At 42.2% G+C, this 22,443-nt stretch overlaps 1 non-coding gene across 1 annotated transcript; it reads right to left on the bottom strand.

Moving 5' to 3' along the window:
* Positions 1-820: 820 nt before the first annotated feature.
* Trnat-ugu (transfer RNA threonine (anticodon UGU)) lies at positions 821-892 on the bottom strand. The gene has a single exon. It is a non-coding gene; the product is annotated as a tRNA-Thr (tRNA).
* Positions 893-22,443: the final 21,551 nt, after the last annotated feature.

The raw sequence follows: 22,443 nt of genomic DNA, 5'->3' as shown, positions 1-22,443 counted from the left end.
AGCATCCAGGTCTTTTTCTATAATCTTCATTGTTTCCTTGAGTGGGATTGTGGAATGCATATATTTTACATCAAATGTGATCAATATAGCCGTATCCACAATATCTACGTATTTTATGTGGTTTAGTAGTTCGTCTGTGTTCTTCCGCGCCCTACAATTATGTATATGGTATTGTTGTGTGAGTGTGTTTATCTTATATTTAGTGAGGGTGTATGTAGATAGTTTACTGGTCTCATAAGTGTGGTTACATTGTTAATTTTTGGATTGTCCCGGAATTTTGGAGCAATAGATTTCATATACAACAGATGAGCTTTTTATCTGTTATAAAGTGTGTGTTAGATAGTTTTCAGTTCTTTTTCATTTTTGTGTGGAAGTTGTTTGTTGAATATGAACTGCAGGAGCAACATGAATGAGTACAACAGAAAACTGTAATACGGGGTTACTCGGGAGGAGATTTTTACCCAGCCTGGATGTTGAATGGATGATAGTGATGATATTTACAAGGGTTGAAATTCCACTGACTGCCTCATCAGACCCATTACATCCCATCCTGGTACATAACAATGTGGAAAATCCAAAATTTCTGTAGATCGGTCTCTTCCGTTGTTCAAATGGTTCAAATGGCTCTGAGCACTATGCGACTTAACTTCTGAGGTCATCAGTCGCCTAGAACTTAGAACTAATTAAACCTAACTAACCTAAGGACATCACACACAGCCATGCCCGAGGCAGGATTCGAACCTGCGACCGCAGCAGTCACGCGGTTCCAGACTGAAGCGCCTTTAACCGCACGGCCACACCGGCCGGCCCAAAATTGTGCTGCCCCCTGTGAGAATCGAACTCACGACCCCTGGTTTACAAGACCAGTGCTCTGCCCCTGAGCTAAGGAGGCTGTTTCTTCCGGTGTCTCATGCTATCACACTGCAACTACAGATGCTATCTGAGTGTTGTACTAAGTGCGTCACGTCATACACAAAATTCTTTTAAAGGGGTGTCAGGAAACCAGAACGGTCGGAGACAATTTCAATTACGAACTTTTATTTGTGCTGATCACCAGCTGATGTTTTTCTTGTTGAATGTTAAATTGGAGCAATGGACGCGGGTTGAATATAATACCTAGAAACCAAGATAAACGTCGAAATATCCATAGTTTGGTTACTCTCATAATATTTGTATTGAACGCCTGGGACAAAGCACACTGGTCAGAACTGTTACCTCGTAGATGTTGGGAAGAACGCTATGCCTATGACAGCTTAGTATACAGTTACTCAGTGCTCCTACGGAAAGATAGAATAGGTCGTTCCACTCCTGTAGTAAATACAATTAGACGCGTGGTTGAGAAGTGGGGCAGTGCTCGAATACAAGAGCTGTTGCTGTCGTCGGTGACTGCTGCAGCATTCATTTCTATTCCAGTAAACGTGGTGCAGCAACACGAATTGCTGCAACATGTGGCATAGCATACAGTTGACTGGTTTATCACATCGATTGGTGTCAGATGCCATTGATATGTCATCAAATGTGACTTAACAACTGAAAACTGTCTCCCAATAACAAAATATATTTCAAACAATAGCGCAGAATCTTGAACGAACAACGAGCAACGAGCAACTATAGGTAGAGGTCAGTTTGGAGGTATGGTTTTAGTGACTGACATGAATCCGACTGAGCACGTCTTACGTTCACGAACCAATTCAGAGCTGTAGATATCATTTCTTAAACAGCTGTAACACCCCATTTCTTAATCCCATGAGTAATCTTACTGAATCCACGGAAAACACTTGCAAAGCAGTGTTAACCTAGATACCGTGTTTGTCGACATTATTTGTGGTTGCTTAGTCTGTTTCTAACTGATTCTCTGGGGCAAAATATCTCACCAGATGGGTACATCCGAGTTGCAAGATACTTGCATGAGTATGCTGGTGTGTAGTACGGATAATATTATATTACGTGTGATATCAAAATGCATCAGTTTTGCAGAATGTCTGACAGCTCGCCTGATTCCCAAAGAATTTCGATCACACAGATTACGGTCGAATCACTAAACGACAAAATTACGCTGTCTTCTGACTAAGAATGTCAAACTGTTATTAGCAACAAGGAGTTTGTTGACGCTTCTGGTGGTAGACGTCATTATGAGGTGCTGCCTCTGTGTGGAGTGCAACAATATATGATTTCAGATTCAGATTCCTGAAATTTTTGTAATAATCTACCCTCATGTCATTGTCTGCACACAACGGCTCCACATTCCGGCAGAATAATAACTCTCAAAGAATACTGTTCTCTCCTCTGCCTTCACGAATTTAACATGATCTCGTGCCCTACATGGTTCACAGCTTGTGATATATATTTTGGATCGAATGGAAGGAAACTTCGGTAAGCACCTAGTTCTAAGTACCTGGAGAACCAGCTACTGCATGGGCAGCATGCTATGCTTTAGGTTTGTAATGTCTTATTGATACCTCTCCAACTTATACCATAACTTCTTATCACGCCGAAAGGGTTGTAGGACTGTACTAATATAAAGGGAAATCGAGCAGATTCCGTTTGAGTGCGTTGCTGCAGCTTATATGAAATGTAGCGTGTACAGCAAAAACACCAACAAGTAGGCAACGGATTGCTGTGAATTCGTGTCTTTCCGACGTGAGTGCCATAAATGCCGGGGCATAAACTAAGGCAACGTCATTCCCAGTTGCGTCCAAACAAGACCAACTAGCTTTATTCTTTTCTTGGCAGCCGACGATCAGCCACTGGTAGACACCCATCGGAAGATGAATAATGTGTATGGTGCAGCACGTCTGTCGAAAACCATCATTGTGGAATCGTGCGCCAAGTTCTGTGCTGCTGCTTCACGATAAAGCACGTCCCCATATCATAAGTTTGGCAACGCAGAAGTTACGCCAACATCGAACACTGGCTCTATAGTCCTGATCTCTCCCCGTGCGATTATCATGCCTTCGGTCCCTTAAAAAAGGCCTGAAGGCTCAACGATTCAGATCACATGAGGATGCACAGCAGGCAATTACGGGCTTTCTCTCATAGCACGACAGGGTGTTTTACCAAAGGGTATTCAACCTGGTGCGTCGGTGGCATAATTGCCTCGACGCACACGATGATTTTGACTGATTGGCATACTGATTCTGAACTATACATCCTTCGAACAGAATCTTTTTAATCGACCCCTTATACGCAATCCAGTAACGTTAATGTGACCACCTGTCAAAGGCCTCAATAAACGCCTTTGCTGTGCCGACCGCTGCGAGACATGCAGAAGGAGAGTCAATGAGTTTCTAGAAGGTACTGACAGGGATGTGGAGCCATGCCAACTCCAGTTTGATGGGCAGCTGCGCTAGGTCTCTCGGTTGAGAAACCATGGCGCGAATAGCCCGATCGCTTGACTTTAAATCCAGGGAGTTTGGTGGCCAGGGTAGGACGATACTCATCCTGGTGCTCTTCGAATCACTCACGTACACTGCAAGGTGTGTGATATATTGCATTGTTCTGCTGGTAGATGTCTTAGACCCGAGGAAAAACAAACTGCATGTAGAGGTGGGCATAGTCCCCAAGCCCTTTTTGAATCTATTGTGCCTTCCAGAATGACGAGATCACACAGGGAAAGCCACGATAACATTTCCCAGACAATAATGGTCCCTCCTCGGGGATAGACCCTTCCGACGATTGTCCGATGGAGCATAAAACGCGATTCCTGTGAAAAGAATACCTGTCTCTACCCAGTGCAAGTCCACTTGCGACACTTGCGTGCAAATTCTAGCCTACGTCGCCAATGAACAGTATTCAGCATGGGTGTATGAACCAGGCGCATGCCGCAGAGGCCCATACTCAGCAACGTTCGCTGAACGGTCGTAGAGGAGACACTGTTAGTAGCCCCTTGACTCATCTGGGTGGTCAGTTGCTCAACAATTGCACTTGTATTGACGCGTACACATCTCCGTAGTCTTAAAAAAAAACGGTTCAAATGGCTCTAAGCACTATGGGACTTAACATCTGAGGTCATCAGTCCCCTAGAATTTACAAGGGAACCTCCCCATCGCACCCCCCTCAGATTTAGTTATAAGTTGGCACAGTGGATAAGCCTTGAAAAACTGAACACAGATCAATCGAGAAAACAGAAAGAAGTTGTGTGGAACTATGAAAAAATAAGGAAAATATACAAACTGAGTAGTCCATGGGTAACATAGGCCACATAAGGATAACAGGAGCACAGGAGCGCCATTGTCCCGTTGTTAGCGTGAGCAGCTGCGGAACGAGAGGTCCTTGGTTCAAGTCTTTCCTCTAGTGAAAAGTTTAATTTTTTATTTTCAGACAATTATCAGAGTTCAGGCACCCACACATAATCAACTTCGCTCTCCAAAATTCCAGGACATGTTCAGATTTGCTTGGACATATACAGGATTTGACGGTCTACACACGGAAAAATTTGAAAAAGTTAAAAACATATGTTTTGACAGAGCACAGAGAAAACTGTGCGACTGTGAAACTGTTGCATTCATTTGTTGCAGTTTATGTGACACATTCTTATGTTTTCATCACTTTTTTGGGAGTGATTATCACATCCACAAGAAAACCTAAATCGGGCAAGGTAGAAGAATCTTTTTGCCCATTCGCCAAATGTGCAAGTTAGGTGGATCGACAACATATTCCTGTCATGAGACGCACATGCCGTCGCCAGTGTCGTATAGAATATATCAGACGTGTTTTCCTGGATCAAATGTTTTCGGTTCCCATTGGAGAGGCACGTCCTTTCGTCTAATAATCGCACGGTTTTGCGGTGCGGTCGCAACACACAGACGCTAAACTTATTACAGTGAACAGAGACGTCAATGAACGAACGGACAGAACGTAACTCTGCAAATATAAAGTAAGTAAACTTTTCGCTCGAGGGAAGACTTGAACCAAGGACCTCCTGTTCCGCAGCTGCTCAGGCTAACCACGGGACCACGGCGCTCCGGTGCTCAGATCATCCTTGATGTGGCCTATGTTGCACATGAACTACTCAGTTTGCATGTTTTGCTTATTTTTTCATAGTTCCACACAACTTCTTCCTGTTTTCTCGATTGATCTGTGTTCAGTTTTTCAAGGCCTATCCACTGTGCCAAATTATAACTAAATCTGAGGGGGGTACGATAGGGAGGTTCCCTTGTTAGAACTACTTAAACCTAAGTAACCTAAGGACATCACACACATCCATGCCCGAGGCAGTATTCGAACCTGCGACCGACCGGTCGCGCGGTTCCAGACTGGAGCGCCTAGAACCGCTCGGCCACACCGGCCGGCCCGTAGTCTTCGTTCAACCCTGTCATCTATGGCCCGTAGTGCACCACAGTTTCCTAGGTGCCGTTTTGCAATAGCACCATGTAGCCATGCACGGTATACTTTAACCACGGCGGCACACGAACCGTTTGCAAACTTAGCCGTTTCGGAAATGTTTCCACCAATGATAATACCCTTTTGGACGTCAGATAAATTGATCAGTTTCCGTTTCTCGACGACGACTGCACTGCTGCCCACGTCCCCCTGACACGCTTCATACACCCTCCATTGCTAGTGCTGCCACTTGCCGTCTGTGAGTGGTTACTGTATGTTGACGTCCAGCATAACCGGTAGTCACACGAACGTGGCTGTACCGTGTATAATTAAAGTGCAATCCTAAATCCCGCTCTTGTAATGTGTTCTTTAATCTGTGTTATGGTGCTCAATTTTTCTTTTCAGTTTTGAATTGTTAACACATGTTCTTCACGTTGCAGAGTTTTGTTCAAAAGTGACTACATTACGTTAATTATCGATTGTGAAATAACAGCCAGAACCTTAAATATATATTTCAAAGAAATCAGCATTTACATATTTACTTTGAAAAGCACTGTTAAGTGCAATGCTGAAATGTTTCCGTGTCTGCCGTAATTAGTCCAATCTTGTCATCAGTGTCAGTGCGGGTGAAGTATGTAGGGGATTGTGGCATAATCCTAGATTCCTCTTTTACTGCTTGTTCTTGAAACTTTGTAAGTAACCTTTCGAGGGATACTTGGTGTCTACCGTCAAGCATCTGCCAGTTCAGTTTTTTCAGTTTCTCCGTTTTGCTCTCCTGTGAATCAAACAAACCCGCGACCATTTGTGCACCCATTCTTTCAGTATCCTCTGTTAGAGCTATTTGGTATATGTCCCACCCGGCCGGCCGCGGTAGTCTAGCGGTTCTAGGCGCTCAGTCCGGAACCGCGCGACTGCTACGGTCGCAGGTTCGAATCCTGCCTCGGGCATGGATGTGTGTGATATCCTTAGGTTAGTTAGGTTTAAGTAGTTCTAAGTTCTAGGGGACTGATGACCGCAGATGTTAAGTCCCATAGTGCTCAGAGCCATTTTTTTTGTCCCACCCGCGAGAGAAATATTCTAATATGAGAAGCACTAGTGCTTTTTTAAGAGCCTCCTTTATAGACTGACTACATTTCCTAGTATCTTGCCAAGAACCGATGTCTGCCACCTGCCTTATCTACGACTGAGGCAATGTGACCGTTTCATTTCATATCCCTATAAATAATTACATCCACGTATTTGCACAAGTTGACTGATTCCAGTTACGGTTCATTCATGTTGAAGTCATAGGACACTACTTTTATGGGTTTTGTGAAGTGCACAATTTTACATGTCTGTGCATTTAAAGTCCCGTGTGGGGTTGCTAGTCCCCCATCGGGCGCCTCGCCAGGTGGCGGATAGGAGAACACTCACCAGATATGGCGGATACCGGGGAAATAAAATACTCGGGGTGGACCAAAACTAGCGTGGCTAGGAAAAGTCACTGAGTCATAGAGAAGGCAATGTTCCTAGGGCTAGACCCCCGAATACAAGGTCTCTGGTCCTCCAGGTAGGAGGTTGTGCAGAGGGCTACCTCCCCTCTCATGGAAAACAAGACTTAGTCAGGATACTCTACACGTGCCTCGGAAACAGAACTGTCTTAATTGGAACAGAACTCGTAAACGGAAACCGGACTTAAGATTTGGAACATGGAATGTAAGAAGTTTGTTCAGGCAAGGAAGCATGAAAACTTTGGTCAGCCAACTAGAAAAATACCCACTACAAATAGTAGCACTGCAGGAAATCAGATGACGAGGAACAGGGTCTGTAATAACAAGTACAAGAAGTATTCTACATGGAGATTGTGGTGACCACCGAGAATTTGGAACAGGCTTTTATGTTAGTAACACAGTGCTAAACTTGGTAAAAGAATTCAAATCCATAAATAACAGTTTTGCAAACTGCATCAAGGACACCACGTCATACAGAGGAGCAGACTGTGACACTGACCATTTCCTAGTAATAGCTAAAATGACAGTAAAATTTAAGAAAGTGACAAAGACAATGACCAAAAGGGTAATCTATAGTAATGTAAATATGTTAAAGGAGCCAGAAAGAAAGGAACAGTTTGTGACAGAACTAGCTGGGAAGATAACAAATGTGGAGCAAATGGAGTCTGGTCACAATAACATAAATGAAGACTGAACAAAAACCAAAACCACCCTGAATGAAGCAGCCGCAAAAGTTTTGGGAAAACGGAAAAAACCTAACCGGATATGGTTCAACCAGATATGCGAAAGTAAAACTGAGGAAAGAAGGAGAGCTAGAAATAAGTGGTTGTAAAACATGAACAATATACAACTAAAAGAGAACTTAACTCGAGTAAGGAAAGAAACATCAACAGTTCTTAGACAGGAAAAAAGGAAATATTACAATGACATAATTAACGAGGCGGAGGAGGATCTTACTCACCACAGGACTAGACAAATGTATCAAAACGTGAAGAAATGTACCAAAAAGTATGTAAAGAAAGAACAGTTGAGTAAAGATGAAAAGGGAAGAATACTAGTGGATGGAAAAGAGATAGGGCAAAGATTGGCAGAATACTTCTCCCAGCTCCTAAATTGCGAAGACCCCACAAAACTTCTTGCTTTTGAGTCCCTACAAACTGTGGACATAGAAGTGACAACTCCCACTGAACATGAAATTACACAAATACTCAAAAAATTAAAAAACAACAAAGCGGCCGGGGAAGACCAAATTGTTGCAGAGCTCATAAAAAATGGAGGACCTGACCTTGTAAGAACCATGACAAGCCTCATACGGAAGGTTTGGGAGCAAGAAAGTCTCCCAGAAGACTGGAAAATGGCCATCATCTTCCCATTAATGAAAAAGAATGACCCCTGGTATATGACAGTTATAGTGGAATATCTCTGCTAGATGTCAGCTATAAAGTACTATCTCTATGCCTCCTATATAGGATACTACCACTTGCTGAAGAAGCCGTAGGAGAATACCAACGTGGGTTTAGACGCAACAGATCAACAGTAGACCACCTATTTACCCAACGTTAAACAACTGAGAGATGCTGGGAATATAATACAGACATGCACATGCTCCTGACTGATTTCAAAAAGCCCTATGGCAGCGTACACGGGGGTACTATAATCAGAGTAATAAAAGAATTTCAGTCCCCACCTAAAATAATTCGCTTGGTGACAATGTGTCTAGAACAAACACTCTGTAAAGGGCAGACAAGTACCGGCCTATCAGAATACTTCGAAGTTCGAACCGGCCTCAGACAGGGAGACGCCCTCTCCCCTATATAATTCAACCTTGTGCTAGAAAAAATAGACCGGGAATTTATGAAAACTGACCCATTTGAATACCCCTAGACAACATGAGAACGACTCGACTGGCATAAGCGGATGATATCTACATCTACTACTACATGCTTTTGAGTCCCCACAAACCGCGGACATAGAAGTGACAACTCCCACTGAACATGAAATTACACAAATACTCAAAAGATTAAAAAACAACAAAGCGGCCGGGGAAGACCAAATTGTTGCAGAGCTCATAAAAAATGGAGGACCTGACCTTGTAAGCACCATGACAAGCCTCATACGGAAGGTTTGGGAGCAAGAAAGTCTCCCAGAAGACTGGAAAATGGCCATCATCTTCCCATTAATGAAAAAGAATGACCCCTAATCCTAATCAGCGGTAGTAGAGAAGAGGTCAGAAGAATGGCAGGCTCTTACAGCAAGATTGCCAATAGGGCAGGCCTGCAAGTCAGTGAAGATAAGACAGAATACATGGTCCTGAGCAAGTCAGCTACAAATGGGGACCTGCTCACGGTGGACAGTCTCCGATTCAAAAGGTCAAATACTTTCAAATACCTTGGTAGCTCCTGCAGTGATCAGAACCACTGTGAAACTGAAATAAATGCAAGAATTGTTGGAGGCAACAGAGCATACTTTAGCCTTCAGGATGTGCTGAAGAAAAGATCCCTGTCAAGAAGTTTTAAGATCAGGCTGTACCAAAGTACGATTACGCAAGTGGTTACGCACGGTTGTGAAAGCCTCATCTTTGGAAGAACAGACGAAGAGAAACTACATGTTTTCGAACGAAAAATCCTCAGAAAAAAATGGTCCTGTGATATATTCACAAACAGGTTAATGGAGAATTCGAAAAAAAACAAGAATTAAAAGAGCTTTACGCACAGCCTGACATTATACAAAGAATAAGAAGGTTGACCTGGACTGGACATGGAGCAAGGATGAATGAGGGGAGGATACCTCATGATTTGTTTCTGGGAGCTGTAGCTGGAAGGAGATACCACGGACGACCGCGGACAAGATGGAAGGACAATATTGACAAGGACACGGAGGACATGGGACTAGGAGCGGGCGAGTGGTGGCAGGAGGCTCGCAATCGGGAACGATGGAGGAGGAGTGTGGAGCAGGCATTTGGTCACTAAGGCCCAAGCCACGGATAAGTGAAAGTAAGTAAGTAAGTACATTTGAAGTAAGGTACCGATCTTTGCACGACTTTTAAATCTTATCAAGCTCTGGCTACATACACTACCACAAAAAAATTGTATACCCTTTTAGAGGTTTCCAATTCACTCAAGGTTTATTGTTGCACAGTGCATATGGAGCACATGAAATTGTTACATTTACACATCAATATCACAAGCGGGTCTGAGGTACCAGGTATCGACCCATGCTAAAACACCTGCATTACCACGTGGTGCAGCCTCGACGGGCGGCAGTGCAGGCGCTAACTGTGGCCTCCAGTCGATCGTACAGATGGCGAATACCGTCCTGCGATACGTCATACCACACCTGCTCGACCTGTTCACATAGTTTTGCAAGAGATGTTGTTCGACAAGTTACACGAGTCACTCCTCGTTCCATCATATCCCACACGTGCTCGATTGGAGACAAGTCCGCAGATCGTGCTGGCCAGGGAAGCTTCTGCACGTCTTGCAGAGCACGTGGAGTTTCACGGATAGTGCGTGGGCGGGCATTATCCAGCTGCATCTCCCTGTTGCAGGAACTGCAAAAGAACAGATCTAACAACATTCTGCACGTACCGAGCGCTGGTTAGCGTCCCATTCAGAAACACCAAAGTTGAACGAGAGTTGTAGCTTATCGCACACTCAGCCTGGGGTGGGGCCAGCGTGTGTAGGGCGAATGCACTCTACGTGACAGCGCCGGCCGGAGTGGCCGTGCGGTTCTAGGCGCTACAGTCTGGAACCGAGCGACCGCTACGGTCGCAGGTTCGAATCCTGCCTCGGGCATGGATGTGTGTGATGACCTTAGGTTAGTTAGGTTTAATTAGTTCTAAGTTCTAGGCGATTGATGAGCTCAGAAGTTAAGTCACATAGTGCTCAGAGTCATTCTACGTGACAGCGCTCATCAGGTCCACGTCGTGTGGGCAAACGACCATCACTTGCACGCAGGTAGAATCTGCTTACATCGCCTAAGACCAAAGCGCGCCGTTCCGTCTTCCAAGTGAACCTAAGAAGCAAGAATCGTGTCGTGCACGTCCATGCTATGGCCCGAGTGGTAGATGGGCTAGAGGTGCGCGTGCCCATCATCCCACTGCTGATAAGTGGTTCGCAACAGTTCGTTTTGACACGTCTGGGCTCACAAGCCTTCTTATCTGCGCTGTGATAGCTGTACGATCCGCCACAGCTGCCCTTACAATATGACGACCCTGTTGAGTGGACATCCAGAACCTCGTCTACGAGTGTGAGAATATTCACGTGACCACTGATAACAGCATCGTACACAACTGACGCAGTACGTTCAATTTGTGTGGTACATCTCTGAAAGGACAATCCCGCCACTCGGAAAATCACAAATTGACCACTTTCAAACTCCCTTAGTTGGCTGTAGGAAACAAGAGTACGTCCCCATGGCATTATTGCCCGCTTGCTTCACACGTCTGCACCACACTGAGCCTTGTAACTGCAAACATTCCGTATTAAAGGGTAGGCACAGATGGCTCCCTGGGAGCTATACCACTGCGCTATCTGTTGGCGGACGACGCTGAAACCATTATCAGTACATCCACTATCCCCAGGTGGCATACGTCATCATCGAATCAAAATCGACGTCGTCTTTCCAGATGCGCTAATTTTTCTTCAGCAGTGTACCTGTATAGCTTGTATCCAGTAGTACAATTCTCTACAGTGCACTGCATCACCTGCGAAAGGTTTGATGTTATTATTAATTATTATTAATGATATTGTCTACCAGGTCAGTAATCTACAATATGAGCACCAAGAGCCGGCCAGTGTGGCAGAGCGATTCTAGGCGCTTCAGTCTGGAACCGCGCGACCGCTACGGTCGCAGGTACGAATCCTGCCTCGGGCATGGATGTGTGTGATGTCCTTAGGTTAGTTAGGTTTAAGTAGTTCTAAGTTCTAGGGCACTGATGACCTCATAAGTTAAGTCCCATAGTGCTCAGAGCCAATTAGATTAGGAAATGAGACATTGAACGGAGTAGATGTAGTTCGCTATTTGGGTAACAAAATAACTGATGATGTCGAAGTAGAGTGTATATAAAATACAGACTGGCAATAGCACCAAAGCATTTCTGAAAAAGAGAATTTTGTGCATCTAATATAAATTTAAGTATTAGGAAGTCTTTTCTGAAGTTGTTAGTCTGGACTGTAGCTTTGTAAGGAAGTGAAACGTTGACGATAAACAGTTCAAACAAAAGGAGGAAAGAAGCTTTCGAAATGAGCTGCTACAGAAAAATGGGGAAAGCAGAAATTTATGACACAACTTGACTAAAAGAAGAGATAGACTGACACGACACATCCTGAAACATCAAGGAAACGTAAATGTGGTAACAGAGGGAAGTGCGATGAGTAAAATTTGTAGAGGAAGACCGAGGTTTGACTACAGTAAGCAGGTTAAGACTGATGTAGATTGCTGCAGTTACGAAGAGATCAAGAGACTCGCTCAAAACAGACAAGCGTGGAAAGCTGCACCATACCAGTCTTAGAACTGAAGTCGATAATAAAAACAACAGTGTAATTAAAATGGCAGATGATTTACATATTAGAAATATTTGCTGTGCTGAAAATGAAAGCTATAAAACTGACACTTCTTTCAGAGTTAAAGAAGTAAGATAAATTAAGAACAAAAACGCTGTTTCTGAGAAATTTATAATTGGCTTGTAAAATCTGTAACTATTGGGAAAATAATTGCGGATTAAGTAGTTCAAAGAAAATATTGAGGAACTTGGAAAGCTCGAAGGCTACAAAGCACTTTTAAACATTTGTGTTCTTATTTCCGAATTTATAGGACACTGATGACCTCAGATGTTAAGTCCCATAGTGCTCAGAGCCATTTGAACCATTTGAGCACCAAGATTCCAAATATGCTTCCCTGGGGAAAGCCTGAAATCACTTCTTTTTCTGTCGAAGACACTCCATCCAAGATAACATGCTGCGTTCTCCCTAAGAAGAAATCCTCAATCGGGTCAGAAGGTTTTGTACGAAGCCCCATATGATCGTAGTTTTGATTATAAATTTTGGTCAAATATTGCATACATGTGACAGTCTTGAGTCATGGTTTTCAGGCTGTCATGTGAACACAGGATTTAAACGATCACTATGCGAGGAAAAATCTTGACCCCTGGGCTAAGTACCGGGTGATCAAAAAGTGAGTATAAATTTGAAAACTTAATAAACCACGGAATAATGTAGATAGAGAGATAAAAATTGACACACATGCTTGGAATGACATGGGGTTTTATTAGAACAAAAAAAAAACACCCCATATTGCTTGACGCGTGAAAGATCTCTTGCGCGCGTCGTTTGGTGATGATCGTGTGCTCAGCCGCCACTTTCTTCATGCTTAGCCTGCCAGGTCCCCAGAGCTCACTCTGTGCGATTATTGGCTTTGGGGTTACCTGAAGTCGCAAGTGTATCGTGATCAAGCGACATCTCTAGGGATGCTGACAGACAACATCCGACGCCAATGCCTCACTATAACTCCGGACATGCTTTACAGTGCTGTTCACAACATTATACCTCGACTACAGCTATTGTTAAGGAATGATGGTGGACATATTGAGCATTCCCTGTAAAGAACATCATCTTTGCTTTGTCTTACTTTGTTATGCTAATTATTGATATTCTGATCAGATGAAGCGCCATCTGTCGCACATTTTTTGAACTTTTGTATTTTTCTGGTTCTAATAAAACCCCATGTCATTCCAAGCATGTGTGTCAATTTGTACCTCTCTATCTACATTATTCCGTGATTTATTCAGTTTTCAAATTTATACTGACTTTTTGATCACCCGGTAAAATACACTACTGGCCATTAAAATAGTTACACCAAGAAGAAATGCAGATGATAAACGGGTATTCATTTGACAAATATATTACACTAAAACTGACATGTGATTACATTTTCACGCAGTTAGGGTGCATAGATCCTGAGAAATCAGTACCCAGAACAACCACCTCTGACCGTAATAACGGCCTTGATACGCTTGGGCATTGAGTCAAACAGAGCTTGGATGGCGTGTACAGGTACAGCTGCCCATGCAGCTTCAACACGATACCACAGTTCATCAAGAGTAGTGACTGGCGTATTGTGACGATCCAGTTGCTCGGCCACCATTGACCAGACGTTTTTAGTTGGTGAGAGATCTGGAGAATGTGCTGGTCAGCGTAGCAGTTGAACATTTTCTGTATCCAGAAAGGCCCGTACAGGACTTGCAACATGCGGTCGTGCATTATCCTACTGAAATGTAGGGATTCGCAGGGATCGAATGAAGGGTAGAGCCACGGGTCGTAACACATCTGAAATGTAACGTCCACTGTTCAAAGTGCCGTCAATGCGAACAAGAGGCGACCGAGACGTGTAATCAATGGCACTCCATACCATCACGCCGCGTGATACGCCAGTTTGGCGCTGACGAATGCACGCTTCCAATGTGCGTTTACCGCGACGTCGCCAAACACGGATGCGACCATCATGATACTGTAAACATAACCTGGATTCATCCGAAAAAATGACGTTTTGCCATTCGTGCACCCAGGTTCGTCGTTGAGTACACCATCGCAGGCGCTCCTGCCTGTGGTGCAGCGTCAAGGGTAACTGCAGCCATCGTCTCCGAGCTGATAGTCCCTGCTGCTGCAAACGTCGTCGAACTGTTCGTGCAGATGGTTGTTGTCTTACAAACGTCCCCATCTGTTGACTCAGGGATGGAGACGTGGCGGATAAAATGCCTGTCATTTCGACTGCTAGTGATACGAGGCCGTTGGTATCCAGCACGGCGTTCTGTATTACCCTCCTGAACCCACGGATTCCATATTCTGCTAACAGTCATTGGATCTCGACCAACGCGAGCAACAATGTCGCGATACGATAAACCGCAATCGCGATAGGCTACAATCCGACCCTTATCAAAGTCGGAAACGTGATGGTACGCATTTCTCCTCCTTACACGAGGCATCTCAACAACGTTTCACCAGGTAACGCCGGTCAGCTGCTGTATGTGTATGAGAAATCGGTTGGAAACTTTCCTCATGTCAGCACGTTGTAGATGTCGCCACCGGCGCCAACCTTTTGTGAAAGCTCTGAAAAGCTAATCATTTGTATATCATATCATCTTCTTCCTGTCGGTTAAATTTCGCGTCTGTAGCACGTGACCTTCGTGGTGTAGCAATTTTAATGACCAGTAGTGTAGAACAGATTACAGCTGTGGAGAGCAGAGCGCTTAAGTTCCGCATTGTAGTTTAGTGTTTGACAATAATGCACAACAAATTTTCACGCAAAATTTGTCTTAATTTCTCATGTTTATGACTTTGTATTTGGGTGCTACGGGGAGGTACAATGTCCTTGTGTGTTTTCGAACTGCGACGATAACATTGCCGAATAACACAGAGACCAAGAGCGCGCTTTGATCCATGTGGAGGCGAGCAGCACGGGGCAAATGTCAAGGCAGCAGCCGGTTGCGTAACACCGGCTGCAGCTTTATCTGCCCTGCCGTTTGTCACTAACCGGTTACCGCCCCCGCACTACTAAGTAGAGCTCAGACAGGCGCTAGTTACTGCACTTTGCTCTCTGTCAGGTGACCCCGACTTCCGAGCTAAATACACTTACCGAACAAGCGTAATTTCTCATTTCGTTTTATCCGCTCCCATTTTACTGGTGGGTTTTTGGTATTCAATTTCGTTTTATCCTCTCCCATTTTTCTGGTGGGGTTTTGGTATTCAATTTCTGTAAAGTTCAAAGACTCATTATTAGAATAGGTACACGAATTACTCGTAGAACTGATACGGAATGATTCGTTCGTGATTTAGGAGCCCTCCTGAATGTGTTCAACGAAGGAACGGTGTTATAAACTAACGTCATACACTATGAAAGCGTTATTTACCGGGTGATCAAAAAGTCAGTATAAATTTGAAAACTGAATAAATCACGGAATAATGTAGGTAGAGAGTTACAAATTGACACACATGCTTGGAATGACATGGGGTTTTATTGGAACCAGAAAAATACAAAAGTTCAAAAAATGTACGACAGATGGCACTTCATCTGATAGGAATGGCAATAATTAGGATAACAAAGTAAGACAAAGCAGAGATGATGTTCTTTAAAGGAAATGCTCAACATGACCACCATCATTCCTCAACAATAGCTGTAGTCGAGGAATAATGTTGTGAACAGCACTGTAAAGCATGTCCGGAGTTATGGTGAGGCATTGGTGTCGGATGTTGTCTTTCAGCCTTTCCTAGAGATGTCGGTCGATTACGATACACTTGCGACTTCAGGTAACCCCAAAGCCAATAATCGCACGGACTGAGGTCTGGGGACCTGGGAGGCCAAGCATGACGAAAGTGGCGGCTGAGCACACGATCATCACCAAACGACGCACGCAAGAGATCTTTCACGCGTCTAGCAATATGGGGTGGTTCTAATAAAACCCCATGTCATTCCAAGCATGTGTGTCAATTTTTACCTCTCTATCTACATTATTCCGTGGTTTATTAAGTTTCAAATTTATACTGACTTTTTGATCACCCGGTACTTTGCAGTCTCATCACGGTCTGTTTCTAATCACATCGCAATGGTTATGTAAATGATACGTTTCATGGAGATATTCTGAGATGACTTGCTGCTGGATAGTGGCGCGCATGAAAATCGTAACGAAAGAAAAAAAGACCTTTTTACAGTTTTCACAATACCATTGTGGCTAAAAAATGGCTCTGAGCACTATGGGACTTCACTTCTGAGGTCATCAGTTCCCTAGAACTTAGAACTACTTAAACCTAACTAACCTAAGGACATCACACACATCCATGCCCGAGGCAGGATTCGAACCTGCGACCGTAGCGGTCGCGCAGTTCCAGACTGTAGTGCGTAGAACCGCTCGGCCACTCCGGCCGGCTCAATACCATTGTGCTAACCTTTTCCTATACAGGATGTCCCAAAATTTTATCGTTAAAATACGAGGGAGTGCTGAAAAGTAATGCTTCAGCATTTTTTTTATGTGAAAACTTTTAAAGCTTTTTAAATAAAACAAACATTATTAACATTCTACATCTTTATTTTATATGTATACATATTTATTTCTCAACATATTCACCCTGGCAACGAATACATTTATTACTGCGAGAGACCAGTTTGCTGATACCGTAAGTGTAGAATGTTTGACGTTGTTGACGGAGCCACAATCTCACGTGCGCTTACACTGCTTCGTTACTATCAAAGTGAAGACCACGAAGGTGTTCTTTGAGTTTTTGAAACAAATAAAAATTGTATGGGACCAAGTCGGGACTGTATGAAGGATAATCGATGACAGTGAACCCAAGGCGTCCATTTGTTGCAGATGTCGCAGAGCTTGTGTTTGGTCTGGCATTTTCATGCTGAAGGCGAAGGTGCTCCATTTGTGGACGAACTCTCCGAATCCAGAACTCGATTACACCACACTGTTCCTCACACATCGATATAGTTACGTTACGCAGGCACTGTCATGCTGAAGGAGAAGTAGCTACATGTGTGGACGAACTCTTCGAGTTCAGAACTCGACTACATCACACTGTTTCTCACACACCGATTCAGTTATGTTACGCACTGCCATGTTACATGCTACAATACCTTCTAGTTACAGAGAACTACAAATATAGAGACATGAAGAATAAAGATGTATAATATTAATAAATCTTGTGTTATTTAAAAATCCTTAAGAGTTGTCACATAAAAAATTCTACGGCACTACTTTTCAGCACGCCCTCGTAATACATCTGGCAGAGGAACAAGGAACTTATGGTCAGAAATAAAAATATAGAGTTTTCATTAAATAAACAATTTACACTCTGTAGCAACTACTGAAACTTGTAGAAGCTTTTACAAGTGATGATCGCCAGTCTAAACTCATGCTTGACAACGACACACAAAATTTTTCCACACTCTTTCCAGTTTCTCTTCAAGTTCTACAAGACGCCACATAAATTCATAGAAAATTATCATCTCTGCACACATCGCAGACAGTTGTGTATTGATATTCAAGGTATTGCCACCAATCTTGACACAGAAAAATAATCATTCCACACACATATACCTCAGATGTATCGCTCATTCACTTCTTACTGCCTTAACCATTTCAACATACTCAGTTTACATACTCCACCGGCTATATAATTTCGACTTTAATGATTTAGGGCACTCTGTGTACACAACAGATGGCAAAAAGTGTTACATTTGAAGGAAAGGAATGTACGATACATATATATAATATTGATACATCCTATCAACCACATTTCAGGGTAATAAAGACGTGGCTTGCCTCCCTGATCATTAGTTCTAGCCTATAAGAAGTAACTCGTTAATCTGGAAGTACGCGGAATATATCTGAAATACGAATCCCTATAATTTCTTGAGCGTAGAGTGCACAAGAATCTGAGTCTTGTAGATGACTGACAAGAGTACTTGTGTATTGTGGTGTTGCATCTATAGTGACATGCATGACTATGGAAATGAAAAAAGAGAGAGACTTGAATCTGAGACCAGAAATAGTGCCTATTCCTCTGCAAATAATCAGTGAGCAGCTGAGCTGGATCTCTACATTACAAGAACATCACGTTAAACGTTCTATGACACAAGTCAGAGGTTTGGGTTATATCATATGTCATTAGTAAACAGTCGAGGAACCCAGAATTTTCCACCAGCATTTCTCCTCCAGCAGTCACACAAGTACTGGTGTTGCAGATATCTTTGAACATCAGGATTCTAAAGGGTACCAGAATGCACTGGTAACAGTAACAGTCTGGTGCAGGTACAATACTCAAACACAAAAAAATATTTAGTGAAACTACCTCAAATCTCAGTAGCAAAAGACCAATGGATATTCCAGGCCACTTTTTGAACTTTAATCACTGCTGTTCCTGTTCTAAGCAAGGAGAGAAATGGGTGTAAAAGGAGGTAGAGGCAGAGGAATTAAGCATTCAGCTGTGTCTGTCTCACATGGCCATTGCCATCTTGCATGAACATATAATAGCATGATGTCAACGATTTGAAATATGAAAAAACACACAAGCACGAGAGTGTGCTTGTGTGTGCGCGCGGTACATGCGAGGAATATTTAGCCCTGAACATTTATGGAATTTAGCGTCACAGTGAAACGTTACTTGAGTTTCTTATATAAGTAAATGCTCTGCAAAGTAATTCAGGCAATGTGCTTGTTGCTTAGTTCCTATCGCTTTTGGAAACTTTGATTTTTTTAAATAATTTTCTTATTCAGAATGTAGCTAGATACTTTTTTATTCTGCAGTTCTCTTAGGCAGAAATTTTTAGTTTCCGGCTGAGATCTGTAAGTCTCCAAGCAGACATTTCTTGGATTAAGTTTCTGATGTTAAGGAATTCTGGAAAATCGACAGAATATTTTTTTGCTTAATTCTAACAAAATAACCAACTCTGAATTTAAATGTATGCAAATCAGTCGTTTTGATTTTGTTATCGATAGAAGATAAAAGGCTATTATATTTTAAATCAGCTGACCTAATTTTAGTTACTCATTGATTTGTGATATTCTACTGACTCACTAGATCTTGCACCGCATTAACCCAACTGAAGGGGCCTTGACCTATAAACCACTTTGAACATTTGAACATTATTACCTTCAGAGTTTTCTTCAAGAGTATGACAACTGAAGTTTTCAAGAAAATAAAATTTTTTTATGACGATTAATTATACGTTTCCTCATAAACACTGAAAACTGATGTTTTAAATACTTTCCCTAATTCAATTTTTAAATGTTTTTCGATTCTTGTGATTGGTATCTTAAAATCCAAATGTTTCTGCAGCTTCAGTACCAGTTTCAGTCCACAAGAAGCCAAAAATGCGTATTTCGAGTACGTATTTATATCGAGAATTCTTTTTAGAATATATGTTTACGTCAACTAAGTTTGCCTGATGAAGATGATCATATTCAGTCGGGATAACTGTTTGCTTTGGCTACATTCTTTGAGCCAAATAATTCAGCTCATCAGTGATACCCGGTTATATTTTAAATAATGGCGATTGGGAAAGGCAGTAAGATTTTGGAATGAGGGAACAAGAATGGAACATTGATTTATGAACTGTTTTAGCAAGATTATTTAATATGATGAGAAGAAAAAAAGCTCTTGACACAACTCTTATTTCTGAAATAGCACTTCAGTATTGAAGGGCATTCATTCGCATAATTACAAGTCGTAAGTCAAAAAGAAATTCATATCATAACCAGTTTTTCTGAGATTATGTCCTGAACACACTGACAAGAGGCAGCTCATTCAACTTCTGCAGTAGTTGTCACAAAAGACAATTTTGTGACACATGAGCATCAAATAGCACTCTGTTTTTCGGCTCTCTTTAGAAAATCTTAGCTTTTCAGTCTGTGGCTGATGTATCTTATTATCTATAATCATTCTAACCCTACCATTGTTTTCAACAGTACATGCAGATCAGTCTAGCTGCAATTATTCGATCCGTTTCAATGTCCAAATGAAAACAGTTGACTGTGGTGGTATAACAGCTCATACATCGTTCAGAAATATCTCCAATGCGCACTCTCTGAACCACTATTGTCGCAGACTTGATTCTCTATTAACCGCTTTGTTGATGAATACCCAGTCTTGCAATAGAAGATGTAACCAGCTGTATCGATTATATTAAAACTACATAACATCCAATATCATAGTTTCTTTGGAACAAACTCATGTACATTTCGATAGCAAATTTGTCCACTATAGGCTGGTGGTAAAATATTCTGAGGTGCCTCACAGACCTTCTGCTTCATCTCACTGAGTACACGAGGCAACTGCTTATTCGTTGAAGTAAGAAACTAACAAAATAAAACTTTTCCCATGTGCTGTCTGTATAGCTTCAACTTGAGTTATATAAGCGCCTGTCAACGTAAAGACATCTGTGTGTTAGTGTTATTCAGAAATTTTTTTCATAAATATGAGCTATGTGCCAGCCTCCTATGTGAACACAGTAAGCCTGAATACCATTAACATCACACAAACCACAGCATCAGTAACATTATGCTGATTTCTGAATTAAATAATATGTAACTTAATGTATCATATTAATTTTAAAATAAAAAGCAAAGTTTTGACTGGTGGAAAGAGCAAAACATGCCTCCAAAACGACTTCTTTTTCTTTCATTTACCAGATTCATCTATCTCCGTACTCCATTACATGAAGACGAGCCCACTCAGTTTATAGAGATACTCCATTTTTTGGAGTTTCATGTTGTATAAAATGGACGTACCATGCCTTGTGAAACATTTTTGTCAAACCTAAAGATAATGACCAGTCTTCGACACCTAGTAAGCAAACACTGAATTTTCTTTTTTAACCCTAGGACACTAAAGGAGGAAAAATGTAATATTGTTACTAAGCTATCCTAAATTTTACTGCTCCATATTTTATTCAAAGGGAAGTCATAATTTATAGTTTATGCAGTAGTTAATTACAGTTATAAGGAAATATTATGGTATGTCACTCACAAATTAAATACAAAATATCCTGTTTTTACATCGTATACTGACAATACCAGAATTGCGGGAACTGCGAATTGGTACCACCTACCTAAATTTTGCGAGGGGCGAAAGACAGTGAGAATTTTTTTAAATAATTCACACAATATCCAATAAAAATCTCTTGAATTGTATTAATTTACCACGTTTTCATAATACTAACGTTACTACTTCGTCATAACATGCATTCAAAATATCGTGGGATCACGTCAGACAGGACACTTGCTTTTAAGAAGCACTTGACACCAACATCTGATAAGCTCAAAACCAGAAGCAACATTCTGCATAAACTCTGTGGCACTAGTTAGGGTTCGTCAGCAGACACTCTTCAGTTATCAGCACACGGATTAGTATACTCAGCAGCAAAGTACGTGCGTCTACATGGTTTAGTAGATGCGACTGTATGGTTTAATAGCCCATACGAGAAAAAGATGGATGTGCAACTTGACGAAGCCATGCGCCACGTTAGTGGATCAATACGATCTACTCTCACATACTGGTTACCTACATTGTCTCAGATTCCATCTCCTGATATCAGACAGAAGACTACGTTATTATGTAATGCCAGAAGACTGTTGATAATCTTACAATAAGGAGCGATGTATTTCCTGTGGACCGAGAAAGATTAAGATCAAGACATCCCACTGTTACCACAGTCAAAACTCTTACTGAAAATAGATTCAATGCCGTTGATGAATGGAAACGCTGATGGCAACGAAACAGTTCTCCACAATGCCTCAAACTGCACTGCAGTGAGGAGAAATCCCCTGGATTTGACTAGCGTCGGACACTTAGGACCATCCTGAACCGTATCCGAACGGGCCATGGAAGATGTACAGAAACTCTGTAAAAGTGGGGCAAATCTTTATCACCATCTTGTGACTGTGATACGGAACGACAGATAGTTGGTCATATCGCATCGACAAGTCCTGTACGTGCCTACAAGGGTCCTTTCGAAATTTTCTGACAGTGATGAGAGGTGTGATAAACTACGTTAAAGATCTTGATATGTGCCTGTAGTTGTTGTCATTTATGTTATTTCATGCTGAAAAGCTGTGTTGAAATGGTAATATGAAGTA

The sequence above is a fragment of the Schistocerca serialis genome, chromosome 3, assembly GCF_023864345.2.
Source record: "Schistocerca serialis cubense isolate TAMUIC-IGC-003099 chromosome 3, iqSchSeri2.2, whole genome shotgun sequence".
Lineage (NCBI taxonomy): Eukaryota > Metazoa > Arthropoda > Insecta > Orthoptera > Acrididae > Schistocerca > Schistocerca serialis.
The sequence above is the reverse complement of the archived record's forward strand: the minus strand, read 5'-3'. Positions and strand labels throughout refer to the sequence as shown.